Source organism: Musca autumnalis, unplaced genomic scaffold (assembly GCF_047663935.1).
Source record: "Musca autumnalis isolate F117 unplaced genomic scaffold, ASM4766393v1 scaffold_3, whole genome shotgun sequence".
NCBI classification, from domain to species: domain Eukaryota; kingdom Metazoa; phylum Arthropoda; class Insecta; order Diptera; family Muscidae; genus Musca; species Musca autumnalis.
In genome coordinates, this window is record NW_027411866.1 from 254,748,778 (window position 1) to 254,761,877 (window position 13,100).

Consider the following 13,100-nt stretch of genomic DNA (forward strand, 5'->3'; position numbering starts at 1 on the left):
GACAATCAGCTGTATTATTACTTTTTTTGTAAATTTAGTTTTCAAAATGTAATAGGGTCTACTCATGAAATTTGAAATTTGCTACCATAAAATACCGTTTTTCTTCCTAAACTTGTAGTAAAAATGATTTACGACAGTTCTGAATGCTTTTTATTTACATTGTCATTCAAATTTCTTCTATTTTGGAGGATTTTCAAAATGTATTTATGTTTTTCCTGAGAAAATTTTTGGAACGACCCTATTATTCAATATTTTCTTTGACAATTAATTTTCAATACCAACAATGTTGTTTTTGTAAATTTGTTAGTTGTTGTAATTCATGCACATACCTTCTATAAATTTACCTTGAATAAAATCACATACAAAAGCTTTGTTCCAGAACATGGCAGAACTACCAGGTAGTGGTATCACACCAGCTGATCGAATATGAAAAGTCAAATCCCTTTATAAAAAAAAATATTTTTGTTGTAATTTCCTTAACAACGTAAAGAAAGTTTTGACATAACATATTCAAAATTTTGCGATGCCACTACCTGGGTAATTGTGCCATGTTCCAGAACTAAAAAGTTTTTACAATTTTTACGAGTTTTACAAATTTTAGCCGAAAACCCGTTCCCGTACACAAAAATGTTGTAAAATATTCACTTCTCTTTAAACAAAAATGGCGCTGAATTACGCTCTCTTTAAAAACTTTTAAGGCCTGCGTACATAAGCTGCCTTGCCTGTTTACCTTGCTTACTTCTAATAAAAGAATAAAAAAGAAAAGGACAACCCAGTTCGAAATTTCCTCGGCCTTCTTTATTCTTTTATTTTTATTATGTCAAAAATGAAGCAGGAAAGCAAGGCAATCAGGCAGAGCAGCTTATGTACGGAAGCCTTTACTCGACAAATTTCAGCGTGTAAAAAATAGTAACATGGTTGCCGGCGTCTGATTGGCTGGTACACCGACTTTGACATTTGTTCCAGTTTTTTGACGTATTTTCCATTTTTTTTAAATTTTTCTCTTTACGAGTTTTACTATTAAAAAGTACTGGAACGAAGCTAAAATGTAAACAAGCAATTTATAGTAATGCATTATTGTGAGCAAATGTGACGTTTGGCATGATTTGATGTAAAGGTAGAAACAGAATCAGCTCTTTGCTTACTTTGCTTGCTTTCCAAATGTCAAATTATATGGGGGAACGGGGGCGGAATTGCAAAGAGGATCTGGAATTCTTTATAATTTGGCATTTGAAAGCAAGCCAAGCAAGCAACGAGCTGATTCTGATAATTGAGGTTCGACTGTATTACTATTAAAATATTACCAATTTAATTTTACCACGCGAATTAAAATTTTAACATTTATTTAATTTTAAGATATAGCGTTGCCGCAGAAGTTTTTTGGTTAGAACAATTCACCGTGCATCTACCTTTATTACTGCATAATGTCAACAACAATAGAACATGTCATGACAGAATAGGCCATATAAAGAAAAAAATGTAATCAGCTGTTAGCTGTGTCCAACCTACCTGTAATCAAGGTACATTTATAGAAGGTAGAAGTGACAATCAGCTCTGTTCTTACTTTTTTTGTAAATTTAGTTTTCAAAATGAAATAGGGTCTATTCATGAAATTTGAAACTTCGAAATTTGCTACCATAAAATACTGTTTTTCTTCTTAAACTTGTAGTAAAAATTACCTACCTAAAGATCTGAATGCTTTATATTTACATTGTCATTCAAATTTGTTCTATTTTGGAGGATTTTCAAAATGTATTTATTTATTTTCCTGAGAAAAATTTTTGGAACGACCCTATTATTCACTATTTTCTTTGACAATTAATTTTCAATACCAACAATGTTGTTTTTGTAAATTTGTTAGTTGTTGTAATTCATGCACATACCTTCTATAAATTTACCTTGCCTGTAATTATTAATAATATTATTGGTCTGTTCCAGAACTACAAGAATCTACTAATTTTTACTATTTTTTCCGATAACATAAAGGAAAAAATGTTATCGTAGTAAAAAATAGTAGCTTCTTGCAGGTTCTGGAACACAGCATATAATATGTGTGTTCGTTTACTCAAAATTTGTACGAATTGTTACTGGAAGTTGTTCGTTTACTCTACAGCACAATGCAAAAGACCTTAGTCGTTTACAAGAAGTAAAGGCCTGCGTACATAAGCTGCTCTGCCTGATTGCCTTGCTTTCCTGCTTCAATTTTGACATAATAAAAATAAAAGAATAAAGAAGGCCGAGGAAATTTCGAACTGGGTTGCCCTTTTCTTTTTTATTCTTTTATCAGAAGTAAGCAAGGTAAGCAGGCAAGGCAGCTTATGTACGCAGGCCTTTACTGGACTTGTACAAATTGTTGAGTAAACGAACACACTTATGCTCTGTTCCAGAACCTGCAAGAAGCTACTATTTTTTACTACGATAACATTTTTTCCTTTATGTTATCGGAAAAAATAGTAAAAATTAGTAGATTCTTGCAGTACTGGAACAAACCATTAATATTATTAATTATGGTACTAATGTTCACCCCACCTTAGCTGTGTTCCTTTACTTACCTGAAGTTACCATTTTTATCATTTGTTACCATTTTTAACCTGCAAAGCGTTCCTTAACCCCGAAAAGTGCAAAACTGGAAGCAATTTTTAAGAGAGTGAGAGGGGAGAGAGAGCGAAAATGGCTTTCTCTTCTACCACAGGCTACCAGCAAAATTTCTGCAGGTGGAAAATTGCAGAACTGATTTTTCGACTTTTGTTTTACGATTATTTCACAAAATGGACGAAAACCCAAAGAAAAAGTCGAACACTGACAACACTAATGCTCTGTTCCTTTACGTGCTTGAGGTTACCATATTTTACCATTTTTAACCTGTAAAGTGTTCCCTTACTTTTAATAGCATACAATTTACATGAGAGCAGTTTACCACTTTTACCATTTTCTGCCACTGTTACCATTTTTAAAAGTAAAGGAACAGACCATAAATTAAAAACTGTGAAATAAAAGACGAAAATTGATTTTTTTTTCTGACATTGCTGCCGGATCTACCATTTTTCCGTTCCTTTACTTTTCTGGTAAAAATGTTCATGAGAGAGCAATTTTGAACAATTTTGACACTTTTCTCTTTTACCACTCTTACATTAAAAAAGTAAAGGAACAAAGCTCTTGTATATCACATTCTTCCGAATAATAGTGGCAACACTGTTCATAAAGTACTGCCAATTCCAAAAGAGAACAAGGTAACTTGAAGAAGCGATACTATAAAAGTGCTGCCAAGCACGAAAGGGAATTCAAAACGGAACAACAGATAGTAATTTTTTGTGTGTGATTGACTTTAGAAGGAAGGGAAAGTTTAACGTTGACAAAATACGGTTCTGTTCACACAAAAAATAAATATATTTAAAAACAATTTGTTATTGTTTAGTGCTGTGGAAATAACAAACAAAATATAGTGTTAATAGAATCATATGAAATATGATAAAAAGCAACAAATTATGTAGCTCGTTTAAACTATTTGGCAACAAGTGAATGAAGAGATAAAACAACACGCACACAAACAAATATTGTGAGAAAAAGGAAGAAGAAGATATAATAATGATGATTAAAGGCTAGCACTCCTCGATACATTGTGGTGCCGAGAATTGAGTGCTTGGTTTACGTGCGTGTCGGTTGTTTATTTTATGGAATTTGACATACCGTCTTCTTCGTGTTTTTGTTAGTGTATTTGATTAAATTGTTCTCGCAATTCTCGCAATAATATTTTTTGTTTACTCCGTGGAAAAAGTAGAAAAAATCGAGAAAAAGGCAATAAATTCCAACAGAAAAAAGCACAAGCGAAAAAGAAAAAATTAAGAGAGTGAACGACCACTGGGTTATTATTAAACGTGTTCTTGTTGTTATTATTACACCCATTTTTTGCTATTGAAAAGAATTTTGTGGTATCGTTTGTCAAACATTCACACGTCCATTGAAACGCGTACTTCAGTATACTTGGCGTACGGTACGGACAGACGGATAAGATAATTAACACAGTACACTGTGACGCGACGCTTTATTGTCACTAGCTGCGCGATACACCTGCTACTGCCCACCGGGTTAACCAACTCATTGGAAGAATTTTGTTTGCTGAAATATGACCACTCGTAAAAAGAAGAGCAAAGATGGTGGAGGCGGAGGGGGTTTTATCAAAAAAGTATCCTCCCTCTTTAATTTGGACACGGTAATTATTGTGTGTTTTGTGAATGATCTTCTAGTAACTTGGAGTGTATTTTATTAATATTTGTTGTTGATTTTTTTCCAATTCATAAAAATTGCTATGTGATGATGACGGGACGATGGTGACGACAATGTTGGTGAAAATGAAACAACATCACAACAGCACAGGGAGGCTATTTTTATATGTCCACTTTTACTTCGTTCTTGTTGATGATAACATCATTTATTTTTAACACCATCGAGCAGAATCTTAGCCACAATTCACCATTCATCCAACCAACCAACCAACCAGCCATCTCAGTTCATGTATGATCAATCCAAGTGAACAAACAAATAGCCTGAAATAATTTCTGATTTTTGAGGGGCTTCCGGAGGAAGAGTTTCTTCATACATTACTCCTCACGGTACGCGCTCGCTCTATGAATAATAGAACACAATAATGAGTGTGTCTGTGCGTACTTTAGTAGACTTTTTCTCCCCAAGTATCTATAGATGGCATTTTCTTTTCATATTCATTGAATATTATTTTTGTTGCTGTTTATTTTTCATATCGTCGTTTGCTGTTTTTGCTTTTCTTCCTCTTCTGGCGTTCTATTTGCATATGCTTAGGAACTGTATATATGAAAATAAGGGGGTGGTTGGTGGCGGGGCGGACGGACATTAAGAATTCCATTGCATGTAGTAAGAGCAATGGCAGCGGCAATTTTTCTATTTTCATTTCAATTTGTTTTTCATATGAGTGACAGAAAACGCGATCGTTCATTATAACTGAAAAGATGATGATGATTATAATGACGATGATGATTAAGATGATTGTTGACTGACTTCGTCATCATTGTACTAGCCTAGCCATTGTGTAGCTTTAGCATTTATTAGTAAGTAGCTGGCAAAAAAGGCACCAATCAGCCAGCAAGCTTCTAGCACGTACTTGATGATTGGCAAACATATTAATAAACGTATTTGTTTGACCTCATATTATTATTTTTGACCATATTAAGGTCATACCTATCTATCAGTATTGTTGATGGCTTTTGATCTGATCTAAGAAAACAATAATAATAATGTTAGTAATAAGTTGTCGTTATATCAAAGAGGAGCAATAAGATAGTAGAATGAAGGGTGTGTTTGTTTTTATAGTTTGTTAGGGTAGGTCGTCATAATTATAGAGTAGAGTTTTATTTCAGGTTATTTATTATAATCTCTTCATGGAATAAGATGAATGTAGTGGCTGGACTCAGAAAGTTTTCAAATTTTGTCAACAGGTAGGTCTTGGAATGCTGATTACGCCAATATGTATATCATGCATGGGAATTCCGTATTTCCCGATATATACCTAGGCTTCGAAAGTTCCGAAAAAACCATATGATTTTTGACAAAAAAATAATGTTGAAAAAATTATGATCGCGTTAGCCTTGTTTAGCATCTGTCCATAGGAGAAAGTCTTCAAATCCAGCCACTACATTCAACTTGCTCCTTATCCAGCCTGATGAATTGAGAAATCTTAGGTCTCTTAGACCTATTTCGGTTGTCTAACCTAGATAGTGAAAACTTAAATTTTCATTACATTTGTGCAGGGTAGGAGCAGAGATAATATGGACACTGACAGATTATGTAGTTCAAGGGCTCAGATTACTTTTCCCTTAACCATCTAAGACTTCTGGGGACACTGACTGCTGGGACCTTGTTTGATAGGTATGAGACGGACGAGAACTCATAGTCACTGAAAATCTGTCTAGCTTGATTACCTGCAGTAATCGACATAAGTTTTATCACAACAACAAGTTTTGGATCATTCTTGTTAAGTAGAAAAAGGAAGAAATTTTACGACTCGACGTAACTTGTAAGCATCCAGAACCTGCAATCGAGTCCACTCTGCCATTCGGAAACATATCTGTATGGAAGTTGTTGTGTAGCAATGCAAAGAAGTTCGTTCTTCTTCTACGAATTGACAGAAGGAGGAGGCAGTTTTCCCATGACTTTTGGGAGTGTTGCTATCAAAACTAACTGCTATTTTGTCGTTTCTCCTTGGGTTGGAGAGGTCTTTTGGTGCCCAAGTCGGATTCTTCCAAGTGTTTTCTCCATTTGCTACGAGCCTATCAATTTCTTTGTTCAGAGCAGGTATTCTCTGATCAGCTGGATCAGTTGCTCTTATAGCGTCCCATTGATTGGCTAGCCTTGTGGCTTCGGTGGGGATGTTTGGCCTGATGTCGGGAATGCGTCCCGAGGGAATACACCTCTTGCATGCGTTTAGAATGATGGTTCTGAAAGTTTTGAACTCGTTTTCTGTAGTTGAATTGAAAAGGTTCCAATCCGCCTTTTCAAAATTGGTGAAAATTCGTTCTTCTGACGAGGAGAACTCAGATTCTGTGGAGTTGATGATTATGAGGAGGTGGTCCGAATTAAGGGCTATGTTTACATGCCACGAAGTGATTGTGGCTAGATCGGGACTTGTGAAGGTTATGTCGGTGGAGCTTCTACATGTTGCAGTAATGCGTGTGGGGTGGTCTTCGTTCATGACACAGTAGTTCGTGTCATCAATCTGTTGGGCAATGAGGTTTCCTCTTTGGTCGTTACCTGTTTCTGAGAACCAGGATTCGTGGTTAGCATTTATGTCACCGAGAAGGATGGTGTTTCCCACAGATAGGTAGGGTCTTATGTCGGTTTTGAAGCCTATTCGGCATACTGACTCCGGAGGGATGTATATATATTTATGAGGTTTAGCTCTTTCCCGTCAGTAAGAATTTTTATACCCTGAATTGCTTTGTGGGGATCAGGGCTTGAAAGGGAAATGGACTGTAAGTTATTGAGTCGTGTACAATGAAGGCAATTCCTTCGCCACCGTCGTTTTCAAGGTCTTGTCTTATGACAGTGTAGGCAGATGACCTTGTTAGGGCATTTCTGCTGGTCATTTTTGTTTCTTGTACCGCTGCCATATAGATTCTTTTCTTGTCCAGTCAGTGACTTCTGTGATTTTACGGGTCAGTTGGGTTGGCTGGGCATTTGAAAAGTGCAGCGTATTATTATGCGGACCAGTGCCGCATCCTGGGCAGATGTTCTACGTTGTGCCATCAATCTTATCCCAATAAGACTTGTGGCGACTACACCAACCAGATCTCAGTTGCGCCAATACAACTATCGATTGCCTTGGCAGCTGTTGTTCTTCCGCTGCAACGGAAGACCTAGAGGCTCTCTTTTGTATCTCCAAGATCACGAAGATCTTTCCTGACTTGCTTGGGTGGCAGCTGTTTATCCATAAAGAGGTGGTTTGTATGGTTTTGCCTATAACAACATATTGTTGTGCCGACGCATCGGCAAGATCTTAGACTCCTCATGTAAATGGTCCGTTGAATATGTGAGGAGTCACCCTGTTGCTATTCTCAGGGCTGCATTCTGGCAAGTTTTTCCATTGCGTATCACTTCGGCAGACCACATTTGCGCCGCATGGTTTACCACAGACCGACCTATAGCGTTTGTGGTTAAAAAGGTTTCCTTATCCGCTCCACAAGTGCTAGCTAGGGATTTGAGGATATTGTTCCTGCTTCTCATCTTATTAAATGTGACTCCCAGGACTTTGGGATATTTTGTGGTCGGAATTATTGAGCCATCGACCTGCACATTCAGTGGGAGCTTCACTTCCACCGTCCATGTGGTGAACAATGTGGCTGTTGACTTAGTGGCGGATATTTTCATATTCCTCGCGTGGTAGAACTCAACAAGATCAATGAGATAGGCGTTAAGGCTGATGCAAATATTATCAACGGTGACAGGTGAATGGGGTTAGCAGTTCAGCTAAACAAGCTCCCAATCCACACGCAGGTCATGTGTTGGGTATCGTGCCATCAATTCGGGCCCAATATGAATTGAGGCAGCTGCATCGTCCAGATCTTAACTGGACTAAAACCATATACTACACACCTTGCATCACTTCAGCGAACGCATATAAGCAACACTTGCCTTTTCTCAGGCCTTTTGGTAGAGCCCAACGTTCTCGTAAAAATACATTTATCTCTTCAATTCCCAAGCAAACTTTGTTCCGCACCTTTATAACTTTGATTAATATTGATTTTGCCTTGGCGTGAGTGGAACACTTATTCCCTTTTTGCATTATTAAATAAATATATTATTGATTTTTGTCTATCGTAGAACATTTCGATTTCAAACAGTTTGTGTTTCCCATAAGACATTAGAGACGTAGACAAATACGGAAGAAGTACATTCATTGTAGTGCCTAATTCACAGTTTAAGTTTTGTACAGAGTTTGAAGGATTGTTTTTTTAAGAAAATACTGTTTTTCTTGACACTGCACTGCTAAAGCCTTGATATTTAATATCTTTATCTCTATGACGACTTATATGTGTGAGTAATCAAAAACATTTATAGATGCATGTACTTGCCTTTGCTTACATTCGTTAATAATTACAATAATTGTTTTGTTGTTAACTTCTATGTGTGTCAAAGAAAAAATCCATGTTACCACGGTGATATCGACAACAACAGCAGAAGCAGACAGCAGCAGCAATCAGCCTACAGATAAAAATATTATTTACGAAGGCCCTTTATCGCAGCGCTAGCCTAATTTAAATGTGAATTATGTTATAAAAACAAAAACAAAAATACACATTAACAAGTTTCTAGTATGGTCTTTTTTGTTTCATTTTTATTATTATTACTTTTGGGCAATCTTGAGAATTCAGCCATTCATTGTTTTGAATTGTTTTTACTTTGAATTTATTTTAATTTAAAATGTTGTCGTATTTTAATGCTTGCAAATTTCAATAGCTTTTTGTTATTGCCTATTTTATAATGAACAACACTGAGGAGACATTTAACATTTAATTTACTACGGTTAACGTTATTGTCTAAATCACAATGGTAGAATATAGGCTCAATGAAGGCCTGTCGGGGTGTGTACATGAAGCTCTATACTCAATAGAAGTATCTCACTCATATATTAAAAAATTCTGGACTTTTATTCCTCACGAAATTCGGATATTCCTCTTAAGTAAAAGGTGGGATGGAGCATTCGTGTTAACATCCGGATCTAAAGAATAGTCGAATTTTAAGTTCATGCGATTGAAAACTACCCTTCATATGTGCCTGATTATTTCCTTCCTTTTTAAATCGATTAGAACTCTTTGGTTGTAAGAGACATAAGCGACAAGTGTGTTGAAATTGCATTCGGAGTTCGGAAACAATTCTTTCTTTGGAAATCATTTTCAAAACAATCTAAACGTTCATCGTCTACTTAAATGATGGATTTTATGTCACCTCTAACTAGGTTTGGTGTCATAATGGACAGCTTTTAAATTCCTCTAGGCCAGTTTGCAAAAGAAAACATTATAGCAAAAAACACAAATCGAAGTCCTAGTTCCAAGTTTGGGCTTGTTCCTTATATGACGAATTAAGAATATTTTAAATTTACTGACACATCATTCAAACCATCACCATGACCTCTATGTGCGCAGAAAACGTCTTTGGAAAAAATGCATCCGTATTGTTGTTGTAACAATATTTGATATTTTTGTATGTCCGTTTTTCTGCCAAATCTAGCTCTATGTCTATCTCCAGTTCTAGGAATAAGGCGGCTTCGATTGGATGTAACCACAGATCGACTGGAGTTAGATTAGTAGGTTTGGCAGGATAGGCGCAGAGGTACAGTGTGTTGTGCAGGCCTGTACCTCATGCTGGACATATGTTTTTCACGGTGTCATCGATCCTAGCCCTGCAGGAATTCAGACGGCTGCCCCATCAGGGGCGTATTTGAGGCAAAAATACTCTGGTTTGGCGTGGCAGCACCATCTTCTTAGCTGCGACAGATAGGGGATGTTCTCCGAAGACCGCATTCGCACGATATTTGTTTATGGCATCTGCGACTGTGTCGGTGTGAGTGCTATGTAAACCTGCTTCATATGTTTGTTGATCTAGGAGTTCTTACTTGTAACGTTGCACCTCTCTTTCTAAATCATGAAGATTTGTACTGTCATGCCTGGGTGGGGGAGTCCTATCCACCATATGGTGATTAGGATGGCTCTCACGGTAACACCCAAGCAAGTACTGCAACGAAAGCATGCCATTGTGTTGCTGTACTGGAAGAATCCGTGTCTCTTCATGCCGATGGTTCACTGAAGACATGAGGAGGCAACCTGTTGCAGTTCTTAGGGCGGCATTCTGGCAGGTTTGAATATTTTTCCATCGAGTTCCACTTATATTCGGAAACCATACTGGAGCCTATCGTGTTATATGTGGTCAACAAGGTTTCTGGCAGACCTTGGGCATAAGATGAGCTGAGCCGCTCAGCTCCGATTTTGATAGGAATCTATACTTCCTGAGATATAGTCCTTTGAAGTTAAAAAATTCCCTTGGTTAAAACCCAACTACTAAGAAAAAAATTAAATTAAAAAAAAATGTGGTTCCCGTGCCCTAGATTTGCTCCTGTCCATAGTAGAAAGTCTTAAACCCCCGGCCGAAGATCGGCTATTTAAAAAAATTTACAATTGAAAGAAAAAAAATTTAGCTGAGCGGCTCCACTTAACTTGCTCCAGTCGCAGGTAGCTGTGGCATGAGCGACGACATGAGTATGCTGTCGAATGTGACCCCTAGACTTTTGCGGTAGTTTGTGGTAGGAAATCTGCTCCCATCGACCACGAAAATTAACTCTGTTCAGTTCTTAATTATTGCCTTGGCTACAATTTTTGTCTTTGTGTTGGATCGAAAGTCTCAGTGGTTTGGCTGTTACATATATGCCAAAATATCCAAGTCAAAATCCGGGGGCTCGATTTTCACCGTAGACATATGGTCTAGTGGACTTTTTTGCCCAGTACAATCCCAATAATCAGAAAATCCAGGCGCCCGTGGTGGTATTCAAATCGCCCACCCTAATGATCAGTCAAATAGGAGTTCAGCCTTCCACAAATGTCATTAGGGAAGGTACCTGACGCCAGGATCGTGTTACAATCTCGATACCGTCTGCCTGTAGGGAGAGTTTCAAACTTGGCCGTAGGGTTGTCTATACAATATTCTCAAACAGTGTGGAGTGTTTGACAGTTTCAAAGGCTTTTGATTAGCCAAGCGTCACCATCACTGTTCTATTACACGGCTGCTCTGGTTGAGTCCTCGGCTAATATGTATGGAGATGGTGTGCAGTGCTGCTGTCGTGCTGTGCTGCTTATTGCAACTGAATGGTTATTTCTGACGCTGGGGAGAACTAAAGCCTCAAGGGTCTTTCCTATGGACGACAAAGGCGAAATCGGACTGTACGATTCACCTTTGCTGGTACCTTACCTGGCTTCAGTAGCGAACGATGTGGGTGGCTAGCGACAGGTTGGGAACTTTAGTGAGAAACTCGACTCCCCACACATCCAGGAATGCGACGTAGTACTCTTCGCCCTGTCAGTCCCAGGTTGCTCGACAAACTGTCGATTTAAATCGAAGTGTTTGCTCTCGGCAATCAGTTGACGTCTGATAGAATGACAACTTGGATGTCCTCACGACGTCTCCTGAAGTCCTTACGGATGCGTTTACGTGGTGGATCTTCCATCACAACATGGTGCATAGTATGACTTGGCTAATAAAATGCCAACAAGAATTGTTTAGTCAGCCATCATGACGAAACCCGCAGCAATTCAGAGATCATTATTTTTAAACGTTTTTAGGATTATCCATTGTGTGTTGTCGACCAATGGACTTTTATGTGGTTATCATTGTTTCCTCATCTTTACCCAACAAATGATTTTAGGATTTTGTTCCTGGATATCACCTTCAGTTTGATGAAGAACTTTGTAGAAGGCTACCCCAAATATCTTTGGATTATTAACAGTACAGATACGACTGTCAGATACGAAAATTTCAAGATGTGTGTTGACTTCTCTCATCCAGGATGTGAGTAAGGGTACTGTAAACTTTGCCGGAGATTGGAAAGACTGGAAATTTTAGCACTTCTTCTTTGATGTTGACACCGAGTGAAAGTTGCAATGCAAGTTGCAGTTGTTGATGTTGTTGTAATAGGTCGGCTGAAAAAACAAAATCATTCTGGTTTAGCGCTCAGTCTCAATTCTATAAAGTCAAGGGTACTTACGGAACTCCATGTATCGTGAGGTACATGACTACAAGTTCGTTGAGGGAGTCTTAAGTAGGGTACACACGATCAGTTTTGACTGTCAGTTTTGCTCAAATAATCGGTTGCCAGTGTGGCCGTTAATTCTTGTCAGTCATCAGGCAAACACAAAATATTTTGTGACAGCTTGACATTTATCGATATTTCCGCATATCGACTGTCAAAACTGATCGTGTGTACCCCGCTTTAAAGCAGGCAAATGCTGCGACAGCCCCGGAAATTCTGAATTTGGGGGAGATATTTGAAGACTGCAATCACGGAAGAAATTAGTGTCGTTGTCTAAATAGCTGAATAGCATTAATAACCTATTTAAACATACAAGTTAGATGAAGTATGTGTGAACGGGTTCAATGTGAGCGTTAAAGGAAACATTGACATCAGCCTTAGCAAACGCAAATATAAAAATGTTTGTTATTGGCACAATTCAAGGAGTTTTTGATAATTAAAGCCAGGCAGAAGTATATAATTCTTACGGATACGGCCAACCCCGAAAAAGCCTTGAATACTTAGTAACAGTACAATTTGATCGGTTTGGTGTTATGCAAATTTAAACCATTTTATACATCCCTTAAGCATATATAATACGTGTATTATTTCCCATGAACATCTCCAAATGGACAAGGTGTCCTTTTCTCATATCAATGTGTTCATTCCTATTCTATTTTTAGCCCGAATTTCATAAAATTGGGTTTTCAAAGATTTCACACAAACACATCAGCTACGACAGTTGGTCTGCTAGACGTCTTGCGCATTGACACCATCAACTTTTTCCTAAGGTCTT

At 37.7% G+C, this 13,100-nt stretch overlaps 1 protein-coding gene across 30 annotated transcripts in view; it reads left to right on the forward strand.

The window, feature by feature from the left end:
- The window catches only part of dlg1 (MAGUK family member discs large 1), a 98,632-nt gene that overhangs the window by 44,559 nt on the left and 40,973 nt on the right, over positions 1-13,100 (forward strand). The gene's annotated exons all lie outside the window — the stretch shown is intronic.